At 42.7% G+C, this 24,150-nt stretch overlaps 1 pseudogene; it reads left to right on the top strand.

The window, feature by feature from the left end:
• Positions 1-23,672, top strand: LOC135553330 (prolyl endopeptidase-like; annotated as a pseudogene).
• Positions 23,673-24,150: the final 478 nt, after the last annotated feature.

Here is a 24,150-nt window from a genome sequence, read left to right as displayed (position 1 = left end):
ATGCCAGCGCTACAGAAGGCTTTAAGTGTACTCATCTGGGTAAAATCATGTCATCCAAGAAAAGAAAAGATGATGCCATTTGCCCAAAACACTAAAACAACTTTTTAATAAATAAGAACACTTATGTATTGAAAAAAAGTTGTTGCAAACCTTTTGGGAGATGCCAACATCTTTTATTTTACTTTTTGGACAATGTAGATTTCCACCCCTGTTCTTTGCTCTTGTCATGCCCCCACTGACTGTGCCCAGCACTGACCTACCTGACTGAATCGATGATGGCATCATGTTATCATTGGAGTGGCAGGTAGCCTAGTGGTATGAGCATTGTGCCAGTAACAGAAAGGTTGCTGGATCGAAACCCTGCGCTGACAAGGTCAAGATCTGTTGTGCCTTGCACCCCTAAACAAGGCAGTTAATCCACTGTTCCATGGTAGGCTGTCATTGTAAATAAGAATTTGTTCTTACAAAATTATTGTGGGACTTCCCACCTGGCCAACATCCGGTGAAAATGCAGAGCGCAAAATACCAAATTCAAATAAAATACATGTGTTATACATTCAAAATAAAGCTTAACATCTTGTTAACCTCTTGAAACTCCCCATCCCGGATCCGGGATTGTGACTAAGCCTCAGGCTCATTAGCATAACGCAACGTTAACGATTTCTGAAAATCGCAAATAAAATTAAAATAATGCGTTTGCTCTCAAGCTTAGCCTTTTCTTAACAACACTGTCATCTCAGATTTTCAAAAATTGACTAATTTGTGTAAGAGTATGCAAAGCTAGCATAGCATTTTGTGTAGCATGTAGCACGCAACATTTTCACAAAAGCCAGATAACCAAATAAATAAAATCGTTTACCTTTGAAGAGCTTGATGTTTTCAATGAGGAGACTCCCAGCCACATACCAGATGCGCAGTGTTTCCTGAAAGCGTCTGTGTGTAGGAGAAATCGTTCCGTTTTCTACATTGCGCCTGGCTACCGAAACGAACCGAAAATGCAGTCACCTACAACGTGAAACTTTTTCCGGATTAACTACATAATATCGACCGAAACATGGCAAACGTTGTTTGGAATCAATCCTCAAGGTGTTTTTTCACATATCTCTTCATTGACATGCAGTTCGTGGAAGCTTGCTTCTCTCTCTGTGCCCCATGGAAAAATACTGGCAGGTGACTTTTGCGCACCAATTTCGGCGCAGGACACCGGGCGGACACGTGGTAAATGTGGTCTCTTATGGTCAATCTTCCAACGATCTGCCTACAAATACGTCACAATGCTGCAGACACCTTGGGGAAACGACAGAAAGGGCAGACTCATTCCTCTTGCGTTCACAGCCATATAAGGAGATCATGAAAGACAGAGCCTCAAAATCCTTGTCATTTCCTGGATGCCAAGTCATCTTGGTTTTGCCTGAAGCTCACGTTAAAGGGCACGCACAGAGAAGATATTTGTATTTCTGGACACGTCAGAGTGTTTTCTTTCGAACAGTAGCAATTATATGCATAGTCGAGCATCTTTTTGTGACAAAATATCTTGTTTAAAACGGGAACGTTTTTCTTCCAAAAATGAAATAGCGCCACCATAAGTGTAAGAGGTTAATCCAGCCGCTGTGTCAGATTTCAAAAAGGCTTTGCGGCGAAAGCAAACCATGCAATCATCTGAAGACAGCGCCCCAGAAATAGAGATATAATTAATGCCTTACATTTGAAGATCTTCTTCTGTGGGCACTCCAAAATGTCCCAGAAACATTACAAATGGACCTTTTGTTCGATAATGTCCTTCTTTATGTCCCCAAAATGTCAATTTATTTGGCGCGTTTGATTCAGAAATACACCGCTTTCAACTTGCCCAACATGCCTACAAAGTATCTAATAAGTTACCTGTAAACTTGGTCCAAACATTTCAAACAATGTTCCTAATCCAACCTCAGGTACCCTAAAATGTAAATAATCGATAAAATTTAAGATGGAATAAATTGTTTCTAATACCGGATAAAAACAATGTGACGCACGCTCCAGTTCACGCGCACCAAAACAGCAGAGTCCACCTGGAGTGACACTTCTTAATTTCTCAAAAGAAAAACATCAAACAATTTCTAAAGACTTTCTAGTGGAGGCCATAGGAACTGCAACCAGGTTCCTAATAATAAGGGTATCCAAAAATGGAAAATCCTATGACCCCAAAAACATTTCCTGAATGGTTTGTCCTCGGGGTTTGGCCTGCCATATCAGTGTTAGAGTATTAGAGTGGTTTCTATCCAAATCTACCAATTACATGCATATCCTAGTTTCTGGGCCTGAGCAACAGGCAGTTTACTTTGGGCACGCTTTTCATCCGGAGGTGAAAATACCGCCCCCTGACTTGCCTAGTTAAATAAAAAAAAATGTAAATAACTTGTTGGGAATTGGGCAGACCCATGTTGTAAGTGTGTCAATCCTATAGAGATATTTAGAGGTTGCAACATTGTATCTAACCCATTATGGTGTCTGTGAGAACATGGGTGGTGCCAATGAGGCCATCTCCATTTTGAAGTAGTCCATTTACTTCTATGAGTTGGTAAACAAACTGAAAGGGTGCCACCTGGAGTGTGTTGTTTGAAAAGGTATAAAGCCAAGGTTGCCGATTTACTGCCACCTGGAGTTATGGAATGTTTGTATAATTCAGTGGCTGATCCCTCTTGATGACCTGGATGGAATTATGTGATCCTTCCATAACCTATAGGAAGTCCCACCCAGTTGACTACTTCAAAATGGTGAAAGTCCTCAATGGCGCTCCCTATGCTAAAATGGGCTTTTTGGCACTAGATTCTTCTATCTATATTGTCAAACCCTAGAGAATGAACATGATTAGTCATTTGAATCCGACTGAAGAGTACATTTTATTATTATTTTTACTGTTTGGAATATTATGAGTATGTTTTTCCTCCTTCCCCCATTTCTTATATTTCTTTCGCAGTTTTCACCCCATCCAGCAGGTGGCACAGTTGGTGTAGTTTGCCATAAAAAACCACAGAAGTAAAACATGATTTCACTTTCACTTTGGGCTACCTGTCACTGAGTCTTTCAGTGTGGAGTAGTACAGATAGGCAGGCGAGCTAACAGAGAAAGGAAAAGGACAGGCGGAAAAACGTCTTGAAGAGACATACAGACACTACCGTGGCATTTAAGTACCCGGCAGCTCGGAGAGATGAGAGTTCGGTCGGTGTCAAATTCAAACAGCTCTCTCTCGCACTCTCTCTGCTTCCTCTCTCTCTCAACCATTCTGTCTTAAAGTGGTAGGCGCACAAGCAGCAAGAGATTGAATCTTAAGAGAGCAAAAAATAGTAGGCCTTCACTATGTGCAAAGTCAGTCTGGCTGCGCCACAGAGAAAGCAGCCCTAAATAGGGCCCATAATGGTGCCTGTGAGCAAACAGGCAGCAGCATTGGTGCAATCTCAATTTCAAAGTCGTCTTTTTTTTGGGGGGGGGGTCCCTCCTGATGACCCAGTTGGACATGATTTCAACAGAGTCACCAGGAGGGATCAGCCAATGAAGTTGGAAGTCCCACACAGTTGACAACATTAAACTACATTAAAATGATGGAAGCCCTCAATGGCACTGCCCATGCTAATGAGTCCTTTTGGCAACTAGAGGCCTCTATCATTCTTTATGGGCTAGGCTGAGTAACCCTGAGAAAAAAACATGGTTTCTGTTTCCAATTTGGTTTAGCCTCTACAGGTTCTAACAACGGCCTGTAGTTCTGAGTAAGACTGCTACTTTCATCTTTAGTGTCATACACTGTTGTAGTCTGTAAATGTTTCATATTTAATTAATCTGAGTTTCATTGGACAATGCCACATCAAACCTCATTTAATCAATGTCATATTTAAATAAGGCAATTTATTTACATTCTGTAGAAGTCAGCTGTCAACCAACTATGCTGTGGAGTCATTACGCATCCTTTCCAAACATTGTGTGACATAGCCTCTTTCTTTTTCTTTCCGTACATGCATTCATACTTACAGTAACTGTTGTATTTCTATCTTGTAGGTGGATTACTTCCATGGGGTTAAGATATGTGGCCCATATGCCTGGTTGGAAGATCCACTGACGTGTTTGTGTGTGTGTGTGTGTGTGTGTGTATGTTTGTTTTGCCCAGGCATTTGTGGAGGAACAGAATAAGCTGTCCATGCCATTCCTGGAGCAGTGTGCGGTCAGGCCTCAGTTTTACCAGCGGCTAACAGCTCTACGACTACCCCAAGTATAGCTGCCCCTACAAGAGAGGAAACAGGTTAAGAACTAAAATACAGCTGCCCCTACAAGAGAGGAAACAGGTTAGGGAGTAAAATGCAGCTGCCCCTACAAGAGAGGAAACAGGTTAGGGAGTAAAATGCAGCTGCCCCTACAAGAGAGGAAACAGGTTAGGGAGTAAAATGCAGCTGCCCCTACAAGAGAGGAAACAGGTTAGGGAGTAAAATGCAGCTGCCCCTACAAGAGAGGAAACAGGTTAGGGAGTAAAATACAGCTGCACATACAAGAGAGGAAACAGATAGGAACTAAAATACATCTGCACCTACAAGAGAGGAAACTGGTTAGGGAGTAAAATACAGCTGCCCCTACAAGAGAGCGAACAGGTTAGGGAGTAAAATACAGCTGCCCCTACAAGAGAGGACATAGGTTAGGGAGTAAAATACTGTTGCCCCTACAAGAAAGGAAACAGATAGGAACTAAAATACAGCTGCCCCTACAAGAGAGGAAACTGGTTAGGGAGTAAAATACAGTTGCCCAAAAAAGCGAGGAAACCAGTAGGAGCTAAAATACAGCTGCCACTACATCACTGTCTAGCAATGTTACTTTTGATACCGGAGCACCGAGGCATGTGTCGAAATCGCTATTGCAGCTAACTTCGAAGCAGTGTGCCGACGCCTGTATCCCTTTATATCAAAATTACGTCATCCATGATGTCCGAAGCTTAGTTTGATAATGTGATTTTTTAAACCGTGTTTTGCAAAAAGCGAGATCTTACTGATTTTGCAGTGGTTCCGGTGCTTTCGTCTATTCCAAGCTGCTTTCAAACATCGAACTCTACTAGACAGTTAATACCAAACTTCAGACTGTCACACCCTGACCATAGTTTGCTTTGTATGTTTCTGTGTTTTGTTTGGTCAGGGTGTGATCTAAGTGGGCATTCTGTGTTGTGTGTCTAGTTTGTCTGTTTCTGTGTTTGGCCTGATATGGTTCTCAATCAGAGGCAGGTGTTAGTCATTGTCTCTGATTGGGAACCATATTTAGGTAGCCTTTCTGGTGTTAGGGTTTGTGGGTGATTGTTCCTGTCTCTGTGTTTGGGTTTTAACATTTCTTGTTTTGTTAGTCTATACATGTATAGTTTCTTTATTAAAGAACCATGAATAATAACCAAGCTGCGTTTTGGTCCGCCTCTCCTTCAACTCAAGAAAACCGTTACACAGACATCTCAGAACAAATTAGTCAGGATTATTGTTAAACTTCCAGCACCTACTCATCTTAACCATCCCCACGTTGAAGGACTCAGACGGCTCAACATGGAGGAGAGAGTCTGTCAGAATAAAGTGTGTCTTGTTTTTTTAATTTTTTTATTTTATTTCACCTTTATTCAACCAGGTAGGCTAATTGAGAAAAAGTTCTCATTTACAACTGCGACCTGGCCAAGATAAAGCATAGCAGTGTGAACAGACAACACAGAGTTACACATGGAGTAAACAATAAGCAAGTCAATAACACAGTAGAAAAAAGAAAGAGTCTATATACATTGTGAGCAAAAGGCATGAGGAGATATGCGAATAATTACAATTTTGCAGATTAACACTGGAGTGGTAAATGATCAGATGGTCATGTGCAGGTCGAGATACTGGTGTGCAAAAGCAAAGTAAATAAATAAAAACAGTATCGGGATGAGGTAGGTAAATTGGGTGGGCTATTTACAGGTGGACTATGTACAGCTGCAGCGATCAGTTAGCTGCTGAGATAGCAGATGTTTAAAGTTGGTGAGGGAGATAAAAGTCTCCAACTTCAGCGATTTTTGCAATTCGTTCCAGTCATGGGCAGCAGAGAACTGTAAGGAAAGGCGGCCAAATGAGGTGTTGGCTTCAGGGATGATCAGTGAGATACACCTGCTGGAGCACGTGCTACAGGTGGGTGTTGCCATCGTGACCAGTGAACTGAGATAAGGCAGAGCTTTACCTAGCATGGACTTGTAGATGACCTGGAGCCAGTGGGTCTGGCGACGAATATGTAGCGAGGGCCAGCCGACGAGAGCATACAGGTCACAGTGGTGGGTGGTATAAGGTGCTTTAGTATCAAAACGGATTGCACTGTGATAGACTGCATCCAATTTGTTGAGTAGGGTATTGGAGGCTATTTTGTAAATTGCATCGCCGAAGTCGAGGATTGGTAGGATGGTCAGTTTTACAAGGGTATGTTTGGCAGCATGAGTGAAGGATGCTTTGTTGCGAAATAGAAAGCCAATTCTAGATTTAACTTTGGATTGGAGATGTTTGATGTGGGTCTGGAAGGAGAGTTTACAGTCTAACCAGACACCTAGGTATTTGTAGTTGTCCACGTATTCTAAGTCAGAGCCGTCCAGAGTAGTGATGTTAGACAGGCGGGCAGGTGCAGGCAGCGATCGGTTGAAGAGCATGCATTTAGTTTTACTTGTATTTAAGAGCAATTGGAAGTCACGGAAGGAGAGTTGTATGGCATTGAAGCTTGTCTGGAGGGTCGTTAACACAGTGTCCAAAGAAGGGCCAGAAGTATACAGAATGGTGTCGTCTGCATAGAGGTGGATCAGAGACTCACCAGCAGCAAGAGTGACATCATTGATGTATACAGAGAAGAGAGTTGGTCCAAGAATTGAACCCTGTGGCACCCCCAAAGAGACTGCCAGAGGTCCGGACAGCAGACCCTCCGATTTGACACACTGAACTCTATCAGAGAAGTAGTTGGTGAACCAAGTGAGGCAATCATTTGAGAAACCAAGGCTGTCAAGTCTGCCAATGAGGATGTGGTGATTGACAGAGTCGAAAGCCTTGGCCAGATCAATGAAGACGTCTGCACAGTAATGTTTCTTATTGATGGCAGTTAAGATATCGTTTAGGACCTTGAGCGTGGCTGAGGTGCACCCATGACCAGCTCTGAAACCAGATTGCATAGCAGAGAAGGTATGGTGAGATTCGAAATGGTCGGTAATCTGTTTGTTGACTTGGCTTTCAAAGACCTTAGAAAGGCAGGGTAGGATAGATATAGGTCTGTAGCAGTTTGGGTCAAGAGTGTGTCCCCCCTTTGAAGAGGGGGATGACCGCAGCTGCTTTCCAATCTTTGGGAATCTCAGATGACATGAAAAGAGAGGTTGAACAGGCTAGTAATAGGGGTGGCAACAATTTCGCCAGATAATTTTAGAAAGAAAGGGTCCAGATTGTCTAGCCCGGCTGATTTGTAGGGGTCCAGATTTTGCAGCTCTTTCAGAACATCAGCTGAGTGGATTTGGGAGAAGGAGAAATGGGGAAGGCTTCGGCGAGTTACTGTGGGGGGGTGCAGTGCTGTTGACCGGGGTAGGAGTAGCCAGGTGGAAAGCATGGCCAGCCGTAGAAAAATGCTTATTGAAATTCTCAATTATAGTGGATTTATCAGTGGTGACAGTGTTTCCTATCTTCAGTGCAGTGGGCAGCTGGGAGGAGGTGCTCTTATTCTCCATGGACTTTACAGTGTCTATGAGGGTGCCCTTGTTTACAGATTTAGGGTTGTACCTGGTGGGTTCCTTGATGATTTGTGTGAGATTGAGGGCATCTAGCTTAGATTGTAGGACTTCCGGGGTGTTAAGCATATCCCAGTTTAGGTCACCTAACAGAACAAACTCTGAAGCTAGATGAGGGGCGATCAACTCACAAATGGTATCCAGGGCACAGTTGGGAGCTGAGGGGGGTTGGTAGCAGGCGGCAACAGTGAGAGACTTATTTCTGGAGAGAGTAATTTTTTAAATTAGTAATTGTTTGGGTATGGGTATTGTTTGGGTATGGACCTGGAAAGTATGACATTACTTTGCAGGCTAACTCCTCCCCCTTTGGCAGTTCTATCTTGACAGAAAATGTTATAGTTGGGTATGGAAATTTCAGAATTTATGGTGGCCTTCCTAGGCCAGGATTCAGACACGGCAATGACATCAGGGTTGGCAGAGTGTGCTAAAGCAGTGAGTAAAACAAACTTAGGGAGGAGGCTTCTGATGTTGACATGCATGAAACCAAGGCTTTTTCGATCACAGAAGTCAACAAATGAGGGTGCCTGGGGACATGCAGGGCTTGGATTTACCTCCACATCACCCGCGGAACAGAGGAGGAGTAGTATGAGGGTGCGGCTAAAGGCTATCAAAACTGGTCGCCTAGAGCGTTGGGGACAAAGAATAAAAGGAGCAGAATTCTGGGCATGGTAGAATATATTCAGGGCATAATGCGCAGACAGGGGTATGGTGGGGTGCAGGTACAGCAGAGGTAAGCCCAGGCACTGGGTGATGATAAGAGAGGTTGAATCTCTGGACATGCTGGTTGTAATGGGTGAGGTCACCGCATGTGTGGGAGGTGGGACAAAGGAGGTATCAAGAGGTATGAAGAGTGGAACTAGGGGCTCCATTGTAAACTAAAGCAATGATAACTAACCTGAACAACATTATACAAGGCATATTGACATTTGAAAGAGACATACAGTGAGGCATAAAGTAATCGCAGGTGTTGATTGGGAGAGCTAGCTAAAACAACAGGTGAGACAACAACAGCTAGTCAGCTAACATAACAACAGCAGGTAAAATGGTGTTGACTAGGCAGAGAGGGTCGGATTAACTGCACACAGAGCCTGAGTTCGCGGCTGGGGCCGACAGATACAAAATAAATATACAGAATGGAGTACCGTGATTAATGGACAGTCCAGCAGGCATCAGCTATGTAGCCAAGTGATCATAGTGTCCATGGGGCAGCAGTAGACGGAACAGGGAACCCGCCACTACGTTAGCAGGCGACAAGGTGTTTAAAGTTAGTAGCCCTCCGACGGAGGCCAGTTGAAGGCACAGAGGATGGCGTATTCGTCGGCAGACCAGTCGTGGTGGTGAGGCGGGGCGCCGTGTTGACAGAGAATCCAAGCCAGATGGCAAAATAGGTATTGCAGCATTTAGTTTACTGGCCGGGAGATGCGCCTGGCTCACGGCTAACTGGTGCTAGCTTCGTGGCATAAGCTTGTCCACGGTATGGTCCTCAGGTACTTACTATATGCAACTAAAAATAGCTAATTAGTAGCATGTCACAAAAGTGAGTCATAAGACGACATACAATACGTGGGTGAGATGAAAGTACCTAGGATAGCATATGGTCTGCTTTTTGATGCCTAGTGTGTATCATATTGTAATTGTCGTTTGGACACATCTACTCATTCAAGGGTTTTTCTTTATTTTTACTATTTTCTACATTGTAGAATAATAGTGAAGACATCAACCCTATGAAATAACACATATGGAATCATGTAGTAGCCAAAAAAGTGTTAAACAAATCAAAATACAGTATATTTTATATTTGATATCTTCACTAAACCTGTCGTTCTGCCCCTGAACAGGCAGTTAACCCACTGTTCCTAGGCCGTCATTGAAAATAAGAATTTGTTCATTAACTGACTTGCCTGGTCAAATAAATAAATGAAAATAAAAGCAGCCACCCTTTGCCTTGATGACAGATTTGAACACTCTTGTCATTCTCTCAACCAGCTTCACCTGGAATGCTTTTCCAACTATCTTGAGTTCTCATATATGCTGAGCACTTGTTAGCTGCTTTTCCTTCACTCTGCGGTCCAACTCATCCCAAAACATCTCAATTGTGTTGAGGTTGGGTGATTGTGGAGGCCAGGTCATCTGATGCAGCACTCCTGTCACGACTTCCACCGAAGTCGTTTCCTCTCCTTTTCGGGCGGTGTTCGGTGGTCGGCGTTCCCCGGTCTTCTAGCCATCGTCGATCCACTTTTCATTTTCCATTTGTTTTGTCTTGTTTTCCTACACACCTGGTTTCCATTTCCCCCATTAAGTGTGTATTTCACCCTCTGTTCCCCCCATGTCTTTGTGTGGAATTGTTTGTTTGTAAGTGTTTGTGCACTATGTTACTGGTGCGCGTCGGGTTTTGTACCCATGTAGGTTATTTTTTATTTGCCGTTGGTTTTGAAATTAAACTGCTCTGGCTATTAGCTATTTCTGCTCTACTGCGTCTGACTTCACTGCCACCAGTTCATCAACCCTTACAACTCCATCACTCTCCTTCTTGGTCAAATAGCACTTACACAACCTGGAGGTGTGTTGGGGTCATTGTCCTGTTGACAGTCCCACTAAGCACAAACTAGATGGGATGGCATATCGCTGCAAAATGCTGTGGTAGCCATGTTGGTTAAGTGTGCCTTGAATTCTAAATAAATCACTGACAGTGTCACCAGCAAAGAACCCCCACACAATCACACCTCCTCCTCCATGCTTCACAGTATGAACCACACCATCCATTCACCTATTCTGCATCTCACAAGACACAGCGGTTGGAACCAAAAATACCAAATTTGGACTCATCAGATTAAAGGACAGATTTTCACCGTTCGAATGTCCATTGCTCGTGTTTCTTGGCCCAAGCAAGTCTTCTTCTTATCGGTGTCCTTTAATAGTGGTTTCTTTGCAGCAATTTGACCATGAAGGCCTGATTCACGCAGTCTCCTTTGAACACTTGATGTTGAGATGTGTCCGTTACTTGAACTATGTGAAGCAATTATTTGGGCTGCTGTTTCAGAGGCTGGTAACTCTAATGAACTTATCCTCTGCAGCAGAGGTAACTCTGGGTCTTCCTTTCCTGTGCGCTGTCCTCATGAGAGCCAGTTTCATCATAGCGATTGATGGTTTTTAAGACAGCACTTGAAGAAAAGTTCAAAGTTCTTGAAATTCTCCGGATTGACTGACCGTCATGTCTTAAAGTAATGATGCACTGTCATTTCCCTTTGCTTATTTGAGCTGTTCTTGCCATGATATGGACTTGGTCTTTAACCAAATAAGGCTATCTTCTGTATACTACCCCTACCATGTCACAACACAACTGATTGGCTCAAACGCATTATGAAAGCACAAATTAACTTTTAACAACACACACCTATTAATTGAAATGCATTCCAGATGACTACCTCATGAACCTGGTTGAGAGAATGCCAAAGTGTGCAAAGCTGTCATCAAGGCAAAGGAAGGCTACTTTGAAGAATCTAAAATATATTTTGATTTGTTTTTTTTCTTGGTTACTACATGATTCCATATGTGTTATTTCATAGTTTTGATATCTTCACTATTATTCTACAATGTAGAAAATAGTACAACTAAAGAAAAACCCTTGGATGAGGAGGTGTGTCCAAACCTTAAACTGGTACTGTATAAGACGTTGATCGTTGTATACTGTAGTTTAAGGGTATGTGAGACAAGGGAGCTTTACCTGTCCTATTTAGCTCCTTTTATGAAGAAAAACAACAATTATGTCTGTCATTGTTTGTTGCCGCTACCTAACCTACCTACTTAGCAGGTAGAGACAGACCTATGATACTTTCAAGTATGTGAGGGTACGAGGTCAAATCCTATTTTTTTCTGCACAGTTGTTCAAATATTTTGTTTTATGTAGTATAGCTTCCATCTTCAGCATCTTAAATAATGGCAAACTGTAGATTCAGTTTTTGAAAAATAGTACTCTTGAAGGCAAAAAATTCCTGTAGGGGAACCCATGCCGTCAACAGGTAGAAAATGACTCAAGTAAAAGTAAAAGTCACCCAGTAAAATACTACTTGAGTAAAAGTCTAAAAGTATTTGGTTTGAAATATACTTAAGTATCAAAGGTAAAAGTGTAAATAATATAAAATTCCTTATATTAAGCAAACCAGATGGCCTAATTTTCTTGTTTATTTTAATTTACGGACGAAGCATGTGTTTAGTGAGTCCGTCAGATCAGAGGCAGTAGGGATGACCAGGGATGTTCTCTTGATAAGTGCGTGAATTTCCTGCAAAGCATTCAAAATGTAACAAGTACTTTTGGGTGTCAAGGAAAATGTATGGAGTAAAAAGTATAGAATTTTCTTTATGAATTTAGTAAAGTAAAAGACTGTCAAAAATATAAATAGTGAAGTACAGTACAGATACCCCCTACTTAAGTAAAAATACTTGAAAGTACTACTTAAGTACTTTACACTACTTGCTATAGCCTTGAAATTATTGCAATAATATAGCCTAAATAATTCATTATCATTCCTTCTTAGGCTCCCTGTCTGGTTCCTGACCTATTTAGATGTTTATATGCTGTTTAATATGATATGTAGCCTATTTTGAAATTATGTCCTCTTCTTTACAGTCACATTTTCATGCTTATTCAAATAATTTTAATTCAAATCCATATGGTTTGGTTTCAATACTTATAAAGAAATTGGTAGGTCCAGGTAGTCACAAAAATAGATGGTTAAATTGTGAATTTGGAGCTGCAGTGTGTTTTCCTGTGAGTGCGGTGCGGTCTTTAGCAGCGTTGTCCGGATAATCAACCGTTTTTTGGCACAATTTGGTGAAAGCACCGAAGCCTTCAGAAAGCCCATCACTACCCAACTGCTCCTACAAGAGAGGAAGCAACATTGAGATAGAGGACTCATCTTTGTCACCAGGAGGAGCCAATGAAGTTGGAAGCCCCACCCAGTTGACTCCATTAAAATGGTGGAAGCCCTCCGTGGTCCTGTCCATGCTCATACTGCCTTTTGGCCACTAAAGGTCTATGTCGTTCTCTATGGGAAATAAACAGATTAGGAACTAAAATACAACTGCCACTACAAGAGAGGAAACCGGTTAGAAAACAGTTTAACTTGTTGAGTGTAGGGGGCAGTATTTTCGTTTTTGGCTAAAAAAAACATACCCATTTGAAACGGCCTATTTCTCAGTTCCAGAAACTAGAATATGCATATAATTGTCAGATTATGATAGAAAGCTCTAAAGTTTCCAAAACTGTAAAAATAAAGTCTGTGAGTATAACAGAACTGTAATTGCAGGCGAAAGCCTGAGGAAAATCCAATCAGGGAGTGCCTCTTATTTGGGAACTTCTGTTCCTATGCATGCCTATCCTGCATTTAAAGGGATATCAACCAGATTCCTTTTTCTATGGCTTCCCTGAGGTGTCAACAGTCTTTAGACATAGTTTCAGGCTTTTATTTTTAAGAATGAGCGTGAAAGATCACATTGCATAAGTGGATAGGTGGGGGCTCTCAGAGTGAGTTTTGCGCTAGAGTGTAAAGCGGTCATTGTTCCTCCCAGTCCTATTGAAAAAGCTACACACTCGGTTGATATATTATCGAATATATATTTTAAAAACAACCTGAAGATTGATTATAAAAAATGTTTCACATGTTTCTGTGGACATTATGGATATTATTTGGAATATACATCTGCGTGGTCTTGACCGCTCTTTCCTGTGGATTTCTGAACACAACGCGACAAACAAACGTCAGTATTTTGGGGATAAAAATTATCTTTATGGAACAAAAGGAACATTTGTTGTGTAACTGGGAGTCTCGTGAGTGAAAACATCCAAAGATCAAAGGTAAACAATTTTTTAGATTGCTTTTCTGATTTTCCTTGACCTAGCTACTTAATGCTTAGTGTACATAATGTTATGTTATCGATGAACTTACACAAACGCTTGGATTGCTTTCGCTGTAAAAGCATAATTTCAAAATCTGAGACGACAGGTGGATTAACAAAAGGCTAAACTGTGTTTTGCAATATTGCACTTGTGATTCCATGAATTTGAATATTTTTTAGTAATATTATTTGATTGTGGCGCTATGCTATTCAGCGGTTGCTGAGGACAATTATCCCGCTCCTGGGATGGGTAGCATCAACAAGTTAAGGACTAATCAAAATGATTCAGTGCTGAGCTGGAACAAACGCCTGCACACTTATTTCCAAGAAAATGCACAAAAAGAGGGAACTACGCAATAACTGCATGTGTTAAACTTACTCCTCAGCCTTGGCACTACCCAGACTCTCCCTAATGCTGGCTTTCTGACCAAACTGAGCATCTGGGGAAGAAGGACCATGGTCAGGGAGGTGACCAAGAACCCATTGACCACTGACTAAATGACAAGAGTTCTTTGGTTGAGATGGAAGTACCAGCCAGAAGGACAACAGTCTCTACAGCACTTCACCAATCGGTGCTTTATAGGTGAGTGAGCAGACTGAAGCTCCTGAGAAAAAGACGCATAACAGCACGACTGACGTTTGTAAAAAGGCATGTGAAAGACTGCGAGCATAAGGCAAAAGATTCTGTGGTCTGATGAGACGACAACGTAAACCGCTATGTCTAGAGAAAACCAGGCATCACCTGTCTAACACCAAACCTACCGTGAAGCATGGTGGTGACAGTATCATGCTATGGGGATGTTTTTCAGTGGCAGGGACTGGAAGACTGGTAGGACTAGAGGGAACAATGAATGGAGCCAAATGCAGGCAAATCCTTGACGAGAACCTGCTTCAGAGTGCAAGCTACCTTAGACTGGGGCAAGGATTTACATTCCAACAGGACAATGACCCAAGCATAGTCAAATAAATGCTGGAATGGCTTCAGAACAAGAATGTGAAAGTCCTTGAGTGGCCCAGCCAAAGCCCAGACTTGAATCCCATTGAAAATCTGTAGAAAGACTTGAAGATTGCTGCGCCCATCTAATTTAAGAGCTTGAGAAAATCTGCAAATCCAGATGTGCAAAGCTGGTACAGACATACCCAAGATGACTCAAAGCTGTAATCACCGCCAAAGGTGCTTCTACAAAGTATTGACTTGGGTGTGAATACTTACGGAAATGAGTTTTCTAAATTTCATTTTCAATACACTTGCTAACATTTCTAAGAATGTTTTCACTTTGTCATTATGTGTCTATTTCATATTTTTAAAATTCAGGCTGTAACATAACAAAATGTGGAATAAATCAAGGAGTATACTTTCTGAAGGCACTGTATGTGTGTCTGATGCTCTCCATGGTGGAACAAATATAACTGGTTTCCTCGGTCCATAGGTATTTCTACTTCCATTACCAGGGCCTGCAGAACCAGGATGCACTCTGTGTGCAGGATTCTCTGGACGGACCGACCACAGTCTTCTTTGACCCAAACACACTGTCTACGGATGGTACTGTAGCCTTGAAGAGTGAGTTGATTACTGTAATACAACGTTTTATAGTGTATTTGCGTGTATGTCTCAACCCGAGTCCTCATAATTCCTCCTCCTCTCTTGTAAAGCAATTGACATTTCTATTCTGTTATTAGATTTTATTGCTGTGACAAAGAGGGGGTATATTGCTAAAAAACACAAATGATAGGCCCACTTTACATTATAATATCACACAATGTAATATCTATTTTTCCTTTTCCTCTCTCCTTACCTCGCTCTCTTGCTCCTTTCAGTGGGGCGCTTGCCAGAGGAGTGCGAGTACTTTGCGTATGGCCTGAGCTCCAGTGGCTCCGACTGGGTGACGGTGCACTTCCTAAAGGCTGATGACCTTCCTAAAGGCTGATGACCTCATGACGCTGGACAGGGTGAAGTTCAGCTGCCTGGCCTGGACCCACGATGCCCGCGGGGTGTTTTATAATTGTTACCCCCGGCAGGACGGCAAGGCTGATGGTGAGACAAACACACGCACACGAAATCTACTGTATACAGTATAACATAGTATACAGTGCATTCAGAAATTATTCAGACATTTTGACTTTTTGCACTTTGTTACGTTACAGCCTTATTCGAAAATGGATTCAATTGTTTTTCCTGATCACTCCTCTGACAAAGCAAAAACTGAAATATCACGTTTACATAAGAATTCAGACCCTTTACTCAATGCTTTGTTGAAGCACCTTGGGCAGTGATTACAGCCTTGAGTCTTCTTGGGTATGATGCTACAAGCTTGGTACACCTGTATTTGGGGAGTTGCTCCCATTCTTCTCTGCAGATCCTCTCAAGCTCTGTCAGGTTTTCCAGAGATGTTCAATCAGGTTCAAGTCCGGGCTCTGGCTGGGCCACTCAAGGACATTCAGAGACTTGTCCCGAAGCCACCTCCTGCGTTGTCTTGGCTGTGTGCTTAAGGTCATTGTCCTGTTGGAAGGTGAACCTCCACCCCAGTCTGAGGTCCTCAGCGCTCTGGAACAGGTTTTCATCAAGGATCTCTCTGTACTTTGCTTCGTTCATCTTTCCCTCGATCCTGACTAGTCTCCCTGTCCCTGCCTCTGAAAAACATTCCCACAGCATGATGCTGCCACCACCATGCTTCACCCTAGGGATAATGCCAGGTTTCCTCCAAACATGACGCTTGGCATTCAGACCAAAGAGTTCAATCTTGGTTTCATCAGACCATAGAAGCTTGTTTCTCATGGTCTGAGAGTCCTTTCGGTGCCTTTTGGAAAACTCCAAGCAGGCTGTCATGTGCATTTTACTGAGGAGTGGCTTCCATGCCAATCTACCATAAAAGCCTGATTGGTTGAGTGCTGCAAAGATCGTTGTCCTTCTTGGTTCTCCCATCTCCACAAAGGAACTCTAGAGCTCTGTCAGAGATTGTTGGTCACTTCCCTGACCAAGGGCCTTCTCCCCCAACTACTACTGGCCGCTGGGCGGCCAGCTCTAGAAAGAGTCTTGGTGGTTCCAAACTTCTTCCATTTAAGAATAATGGAGGCCACTGTCTTCTTGGGAACCTTCAATGCTGCAGACATTTTTTGGTACCCTTCCCCAGATCTGTGACTCTTTTACATTCCTGTCTCGGCGCTCAATGGACAATTCCTTCGACTTAATGGCTAATCTTTTTCTTTGTCATGTGGGACCAACTGTGGGACCTTATATAGACAGGTGTGGGCCTTTCCAAATCATGTCCAATCAATTGAATTGACCACAGGTGGTCTCCAAGTTGTAGAAAGAAACATCGCAAGAATGATAATTCGAAACAGGAAGCACCTGAGCTGAATATCGTGTCTGAAAACAAAGGGCCTGTATTGTTATGTCAGTAATTCGTTTTTTAAATTTTAATACATTTGCAAACATTTCTTAAAACCTGTTTTCACTTTGCCATTATGGGGTATTGTGTGTAGATTGATGAGGATTTTATTTTATTTGACCCATTTTAGAATAAAGCTGTAACGTAACAAAATGTGGAAAAAGGGAAGGGGTCTGAATACATTCTGAATGCACTGTACCTACTGTACAAGTGCACAGACACGTTGAAAAACACACAGCTTTCTGCATTGCTCCACAGACACAGAGACCACATCCAACCTCAATCAGAAACTCTACTACCATGTGATCGGCACCAACCAATCAGAGGACATCCTGGTGGCTGAGTTTCCTGACCATCCAAAATGGCACAGTGGAGTAACAGTGAGTTTAAAGAGAATGTTTTTTCTTGACATTTCTCACCTGTTGTCCACCACATTCTCCATATGAATCTACTGCTATTACACTATCACTCTTTTTCTCATCTCCCTCACTTCTCTCCTCCACCTTGTTTGACTCTTACCTCAATCCCGGATCGATCTTATGATCTCAGTTTGTAAGTAATGACTTGCATTGTTCATGTAGGGATAGCATCAGCTAGTGCTAAAGCGTCAAATTATTTGTATTTCTCACTCACCCTCCTTGTCCCCCTCTCTCACAATCTTACTCTCTCTGTCTCCCCGCATCTTCTTTCTCTCTCGCTCTCTCCAGGTGTCGGATGATGGCAGGAATGCAGTGCTCAACATCACAGAAGGCTGTGAGCCATTCAACCAGCTGTGGTACTGTGACCTGGAGAAGCTACCCAATGGCATCACAGGTCTGTCCCTACCATTTTAATCAGACCCTGTATGAATACCTGACGTCATAGGTGTGTCTCAATTCTCGCTCTCATTGTCCCTGTACAGATGCAGTCAAATGTATTTGCACGATTCACTATTTCTTCCAGAATAAATGTAAAACATTTGGTATTTGATTTCTAACTGCACAGGACCAAGAAAATTACATCAAAACTGAATGAGATTCTTCACTTCAAAGTTTTAAAAAATGGTCTGGACTAAATTATTCACAAGTTAATGTGGTTGGAGGAAAGGGATTGTCATTTACTCAAACTTTATCTCACCTGTGGCAAGTTTGCTACAGGATAAATATAGCCATTCAACTACATTCTGCTCCATTGCACTTGCTTGTATGTTGCATGTGTGCCAATATATTTGACTGCATCTGTACCTATAGACCTGCTGCCTTGGGTGAAGCTGGTGCACAACTTTGAGGCGCAGTACTCTTACATCACCAACGAGGGCAGTGTGTTCACCTTCCGCACCAACCTGGATGCCCCTCGCTACTGCCTGATCAACATTGACCTGGAGACACCAAACAAGGAGCACTGGAGGACCTATCTACCCCAGCACGACAAAGACGTCCTGGGTAAGAGAAACCTGAGCAGTGGTATCCAACCATGGTTCTGGAGACCTGTGCAGGATTTTGTTCCAGCCCACCTCTAAAACAACTGATATGACCTAATGACCTAATCATACTGATGGTGATAAGCCAAATGTGTTTTTCATGCTGGGTTGAAACTCAAATTTGAGTTTCTGTGTGAGTATCCAGGATCAGGGTAGGAGACCGCTAAAGGAGGTAAAATAAGTTTGGTATGGTCAGGCTACTTGCCAAGTTTCACTTTTTAGATTTGAATATTTATGTGTCAGTCTATCAACCACAGTGAGTGGAAACTTTGTGGTCTTGGTTAACCCACTTTCGTCGTAGCATGCAACTTTGCAAGTACGGGAAGTTCGTCTCAATGAATCACGTTTTCACCTGCAAAATGTTTGTGACGTAGCAATCACGTTTTCACCTGCAAAATGTTTGTGATGTAGCAAGCAATTTTTTCAGCCCTAGTTCATAAGATACTTCCAGGCATTGTAAGATCTGGCACGCGTTTTCAATGGAGTCGGGCAGGAACAGGTCATATGTGAGTTACCTCTCATTTAAAGTTTGTGCCTTTGACGTACCACAAGGATGTTCTTCACCAAACCATATTGGTACCATATTGACTAATATCATTAGAGCAGTGGTGTGTCATCTGCCTATCATTCTGTTAGCTGAGAGATTTTGGGGCCACAGATGTTTACTGCCGTATCTGTGGTTGAGGGTGTGCTTTGAAGGTTTTAGGAGGTTCTACCAGGTGGTTTGCGATGTATGCTCAGTGTATTAAGGGCCGTGGGTGTGTGGCTCTCTCTATCTCTCGCCATTCCTAGAACAATACACACACATGAGTATAATGTTAACAGCATGTACTGTACATACGCACACTGTTGGAAATCAGCAAATTCAAGCTACATTATTGACATTTGTTCTATTTATACTCGACTTGACTTACTAGCATTGCACTTCTTCGTTTTGGTTGAACTCCCTATACTAGAATATCCAGTGTAGTTGCTGTTTCTTAGACAAAGTCCATTTGAGAGGGGAAAGGAGTTAAACAGGAAGTCTGTGTCCCATGCTGTACTACAATTACAAAAAGCAGCCTGCCATCTATTGGACGAGAGAAAGAACAGCGTGTGAAGAATACCTAACATAGTGTGCTTCAACATTGTAAAACAAAACAGAAATTGCATCCCCCTTGCAATAATTTGCCATGAAATTGGATCCTATATATGTCAGGTTATTGTTGCGTTATGCCTTCCTTATAATCCAAGGCCAGTTTCATTATTTAGCTGCCAATGGTTCAAGTTTTAAACAGAAATAACGGATTCTAGACGTGTTGATATGCTCAGAAGGAACCCAAGTAGCCTACATGTAAGAATTGTCTGTCTTCCTTATAGGCTCTGTGGCCTGTGTGAAACAGCTCCACCTGCTGGTCAACTATGTCCATGACATGAAGGACATCCTGCAGTTGTATGAGCTGTCCACTGGTGGTCTGGTCAGAGATCTGCCTCTGGACGTGGGCACTGTGGTGAGCCTCAGCTATAAGAAGAAACACTCCGACTTCTTCTACAAGTTCACCTCCTTCACCACGCCAGGTACTGGATTGTCTCCTAGGGGATAGTCAACTTATTTTGTGGTGTTAGACATGAAAAGGATATGGGATTTTCATTGGCATTAGGGTTAATATTCACACTGTTAGTATGGAGTGGCTTACATTCAACACAAAGGATGACTAGCTTTCAATACCACGGTTTGGTTACCCTCCCTGCCAACGTCCTTATTATCTATAACCTTTGACCTCTCTAGGACCTCTAACCCCTATGTGTCATGTCTCTCCCAGGTGTGATTTACCACTGTGACCTGAGCCAGGCGTCTCCAGAACCCACAGTGTTCAGACAGGTGGAGGTGAAGGGTATTCAACAGGAGGACTATGAACTATGAGACCAACCAGGTAAGTCAACAGCAGATTACAACTACTTACAGTAACAACTTAACAGTATCTTGACACTTTCACTATGACAATATTGCTGTGTGTTTCAGGAGTTTTACCCCAGTAAGGATGGAACTAAAATCTCCATGTTCCTGGTGCATGCCCGGGGTCTTAAGAAGGACGGATCACACCCTGTCTTCCTGTACGGATATGGAGGCTTTGATAAGATGAGCAATGGAAACTATTGTAGCTATGACTGTTGATACTCGGCCCCAGTCTCTCTGTAGCTTAGTTGGCAGAGCATGGCGCTTGCAAGGCCAGGATAGTGTGGAAAAGTGTCTGCTAAATGACATGTGATCTATGGACTATGGCAGTATCCCTTTTAGAGTTGAATTCCTTCTTCTGTCTAGGTGGTACCCTGGGGAACAAGCAGAATTGCTTTGATGACTTCCGGTGTGCAGCAGAGTATCTGATCCAGGAGAACTACACCATAGCCAGCCGCATAGCCATCAACAGCGCCTCCAACGCATGTGTGTGTGTGTGTGTGTGTGTGTGTGTGTGTGTGTGTGTGTGTGTGTGTGTGTGTGTGTGTGTGTGTGTGTGTGCGTGTCAAAGAGTGAGTCGGGTATGTTTAAGTGTAAGACAGGTCTCTCTCTCTCTATAGCATGAAACACATGGAGAATCTCACAGCCGATAGATTGCCGATAGGCATTTATCACACCTGTTCCTTCTTTTGCTAGAACAAAAGCGGTACCTGTTGCATGCCAACCCGGTGGTCCGACTGTTGTCAGTGGCAAACGACTTCACAACTTCACTTTTCACTTTTAATAGGGATTTTTTCCCATGTACATCCACGTATGACCCAGTCACACTGTTCAGAGGTGCTAAGTACTGTCGGCAGGCAAATGTTTTACAATCCTACTGGTGTCTATGGCCATTTAGGAAAGATTGCATGTGTGTGTGTGTGTGTGTGTGTGTGTGTGTGTGTGTGTGTGTGTGTGTGTGTGTGTGTGTGTGTGTGTGTGTGTGTGTGTGTGTCTGAGAGAGTGAGAGTGAGTTGGGTATGTTTTAGAAGTGTAATTAATCATATAACAAGTGTAAGACATGTCTTTCTATCTCTCTCTCACACACACAGAGAGTCATGTCTCTGGGTCCACACACACACACACACACACGTAGACTTTCAAACCCAGCGGTGTGTGTGAATCAGTGTCCGGACCTGTTTGGCTGTGCTGTGGCTAAGGTTGGGGTGATGGACATGCTCAAGTTCCACAAGTTTACCATCGGCCACGCCTGGACCACTGACTACGGCTGTGCAGACCACCCTGAGAAGTTCAAATGGTTCATCAAGTAAGTCTGGCATACTCAAATCACACACTTAACATACAACTCATACTGAACATAAACACAAATGCATTGGACGCCACATTGTAGCTCTGCATGTAATTTGTACAATAAATATTTGGTAGAACTCAATTATCTCTTTCTCCCTCCACTCACCCTCAGGTACTCCCCTCTCCACAACCTCCTCACTCCACATCACATTGGCGCTGCCTACTCTGCCATGCTCCTACTGACTGGTGACCATGACGACCGTGTGGTGCCCCTCCACACCCTGAAGTACTGTGCCACACTGTAGCACAGTGTGGGCTAAAGCCCCAGGCAGGGCCAGCCTCTTATGGTTCGGGTAGACACCCGCAGTGCGCACGGGGCGGGAAAGCCTACCACTAAGGCAATCCTGGAGGATACACACGTCTTCTCCTTCATCGCTCAGACACTGGGGCTGGGCTGGAGAGAGTGAGGAGGAAGAGAGGGGAGTGAAGAGCTAGAGCAGTGGTCGCCAACCTTTTCTGAGTCAAGATCACTTTCGTAGTCAAAAAGCAAGCCAAGATCTACCACCCAGATTTTTTTTAAACATGACTTAAAAAATGGAACATTAACCTAATAAAAACAGTTCTGTAGGAATGAGGTTTGTGCTGTAGGCCTAGTACATTATCACTGCATATTGGCTATATGCCTGGCCTGCCAATATTGTTCTTCTCAGACCATATTATATTTACAAAAACTCAAGCTTTGATAAAAAAATAGATCAGTTGGAGTAGCACTTGTGAGGCAAAGCTCGCAAGTGCGAGCATAAATTGAAATAATTTGCAAATAATTTGCTTTTTATTTTACTGGACTGATGGGACCTGAATCTGATGGCCATGGTGCTATCGAGACAACTGGGTTATCTGAAAAAAACGAGGTCAATGAGTGATCTTCAATTCGGATTTCTAGAAAGATGTGTGAGTTTCCGACTTGGATGACCGCTCCAAACTATTTTTCCCATCCGGATCAATTTTTTTCCCCAAGTTCCCAGTTGTCTTGAACGCTCGGAAGTCAGAGATTCCCGAGTTGCCTGTTGTTTTGAACTCGGCATTAGTCACATCAGCAGGGAGGGAGAGAGCAGCAGAGGGTTTGCCTCTCACTGTCCCTGCACTCTCCTTTCTTTCCTCTGGTGAGACTGACCAGAGAGGGGACACAGTCTTCCACCTGATGGCGAAACTCGAGTCGCACAACAAATGTATGTTGTTCCTATGTCCAAAGAAAGTTAAATATCCCTCAATATTAATTCAAATAGACACGACGAGCTGCTAGCAGTAATAGAAACGCAGGGATTTCAATACACCTTTCAAGAGACAATGAAGCACATGGCTGCAGCAAACAGTTGTTCCGGATGTGATGTCCAAAAGTTGAAGAAAAATATGTCAGTCATTTCCCTCCACTCAATATTTTTGTTAAACAGAAAACCCAGACATATGGCAGCAGATCCACAAGGTCTGCCATGAGAGGTGACTGTATAGTTCCCCTAAGGAAAAGCACCTTTAGTAAATCTGCATTCTCTGTGAGAGCTTCCCATGTCTGGAATACACTGCCATCAGACACACATAACTGCACCACATATCACACTTGGCTAAAGGTCAATCAGATTTGTGAACATGGTCCCTAGCTGTGTGTTGCCGCTTTCCATGTTGTCTGTTGTCTGTAGCTTGTGAGGTGGGGAAACACTTTGTTGCTTTTATGAATTTGGTCTTGCTGCTTTTTGCTCTATGTTGTTCTGTCTGTATGCTATGTCTTGCTTGTCCTATGTTGCTATGTCTTGCTTGTTCTATGTTGCTATTGTCTATATTGTAATTGTTTTTAATAACCTGCCCAGGGACTGCGGTTGAAAATTAGCCGGCTGGCTAAAACCGGCACTTTTACTGAAACGTTGATTAATGTGCACTGTCCCTGTAAAAATAAAAATAAACTCAAACTCAAACTCAAAACAGTCATTTCCAAACAGGCTATCATTTCTTTAAATTGTGGTAGAATTTTGTTAGAAGGAGTACATTTTATGTATTTGGTGTAAACTATATGCTAGTTGTAATACTAGCCAAAGCATGCTGAACAGCCTGTAATTTTTCTCCAAAAACTAGAAGCCTCATTTCCATCAGTAATTTCCATCAAACTTAACTGTGGTGGAAATAAATGACAGAATGTGGTGGAAATTACAAATTCATTCTGTTATTAGTTTTTGACTTTTGACTTATTTAATCATGTTTTAAATGCATTTAATCTATAAAATGTTCCAACGTGTGCACAAGTTGGAAACTAAGTAGTATTTACCTTTGTTTTTAGAAGATTCCACAAAACAGCACAGAGGTCACAGACATACTGTAGAAACAAAATAAAAAAAATGAACCTATACAATTCCAGGAACATCTG

This window comes from Oncorhynchus masou, chromosome 13, assembly GCF_036934945.1.
Source record: "Oncorhynchus masou masou isolate Uvic2021 chromosome 13, UVic_Omas_1.1, whole genome shotgun sequence".
Lineage (NCBI taxonomy): Eukaryota > Metazoa > Chordata > Actinopteri > Salmoniformes > Salmonidae > Oncorhynchus > Oncorhynchus masou.
The sequence above is the reverse complement of the archived record's forward strand: the minus strand, read 5'-3'. Positions and strand labels throughout refer to the sequence as shown.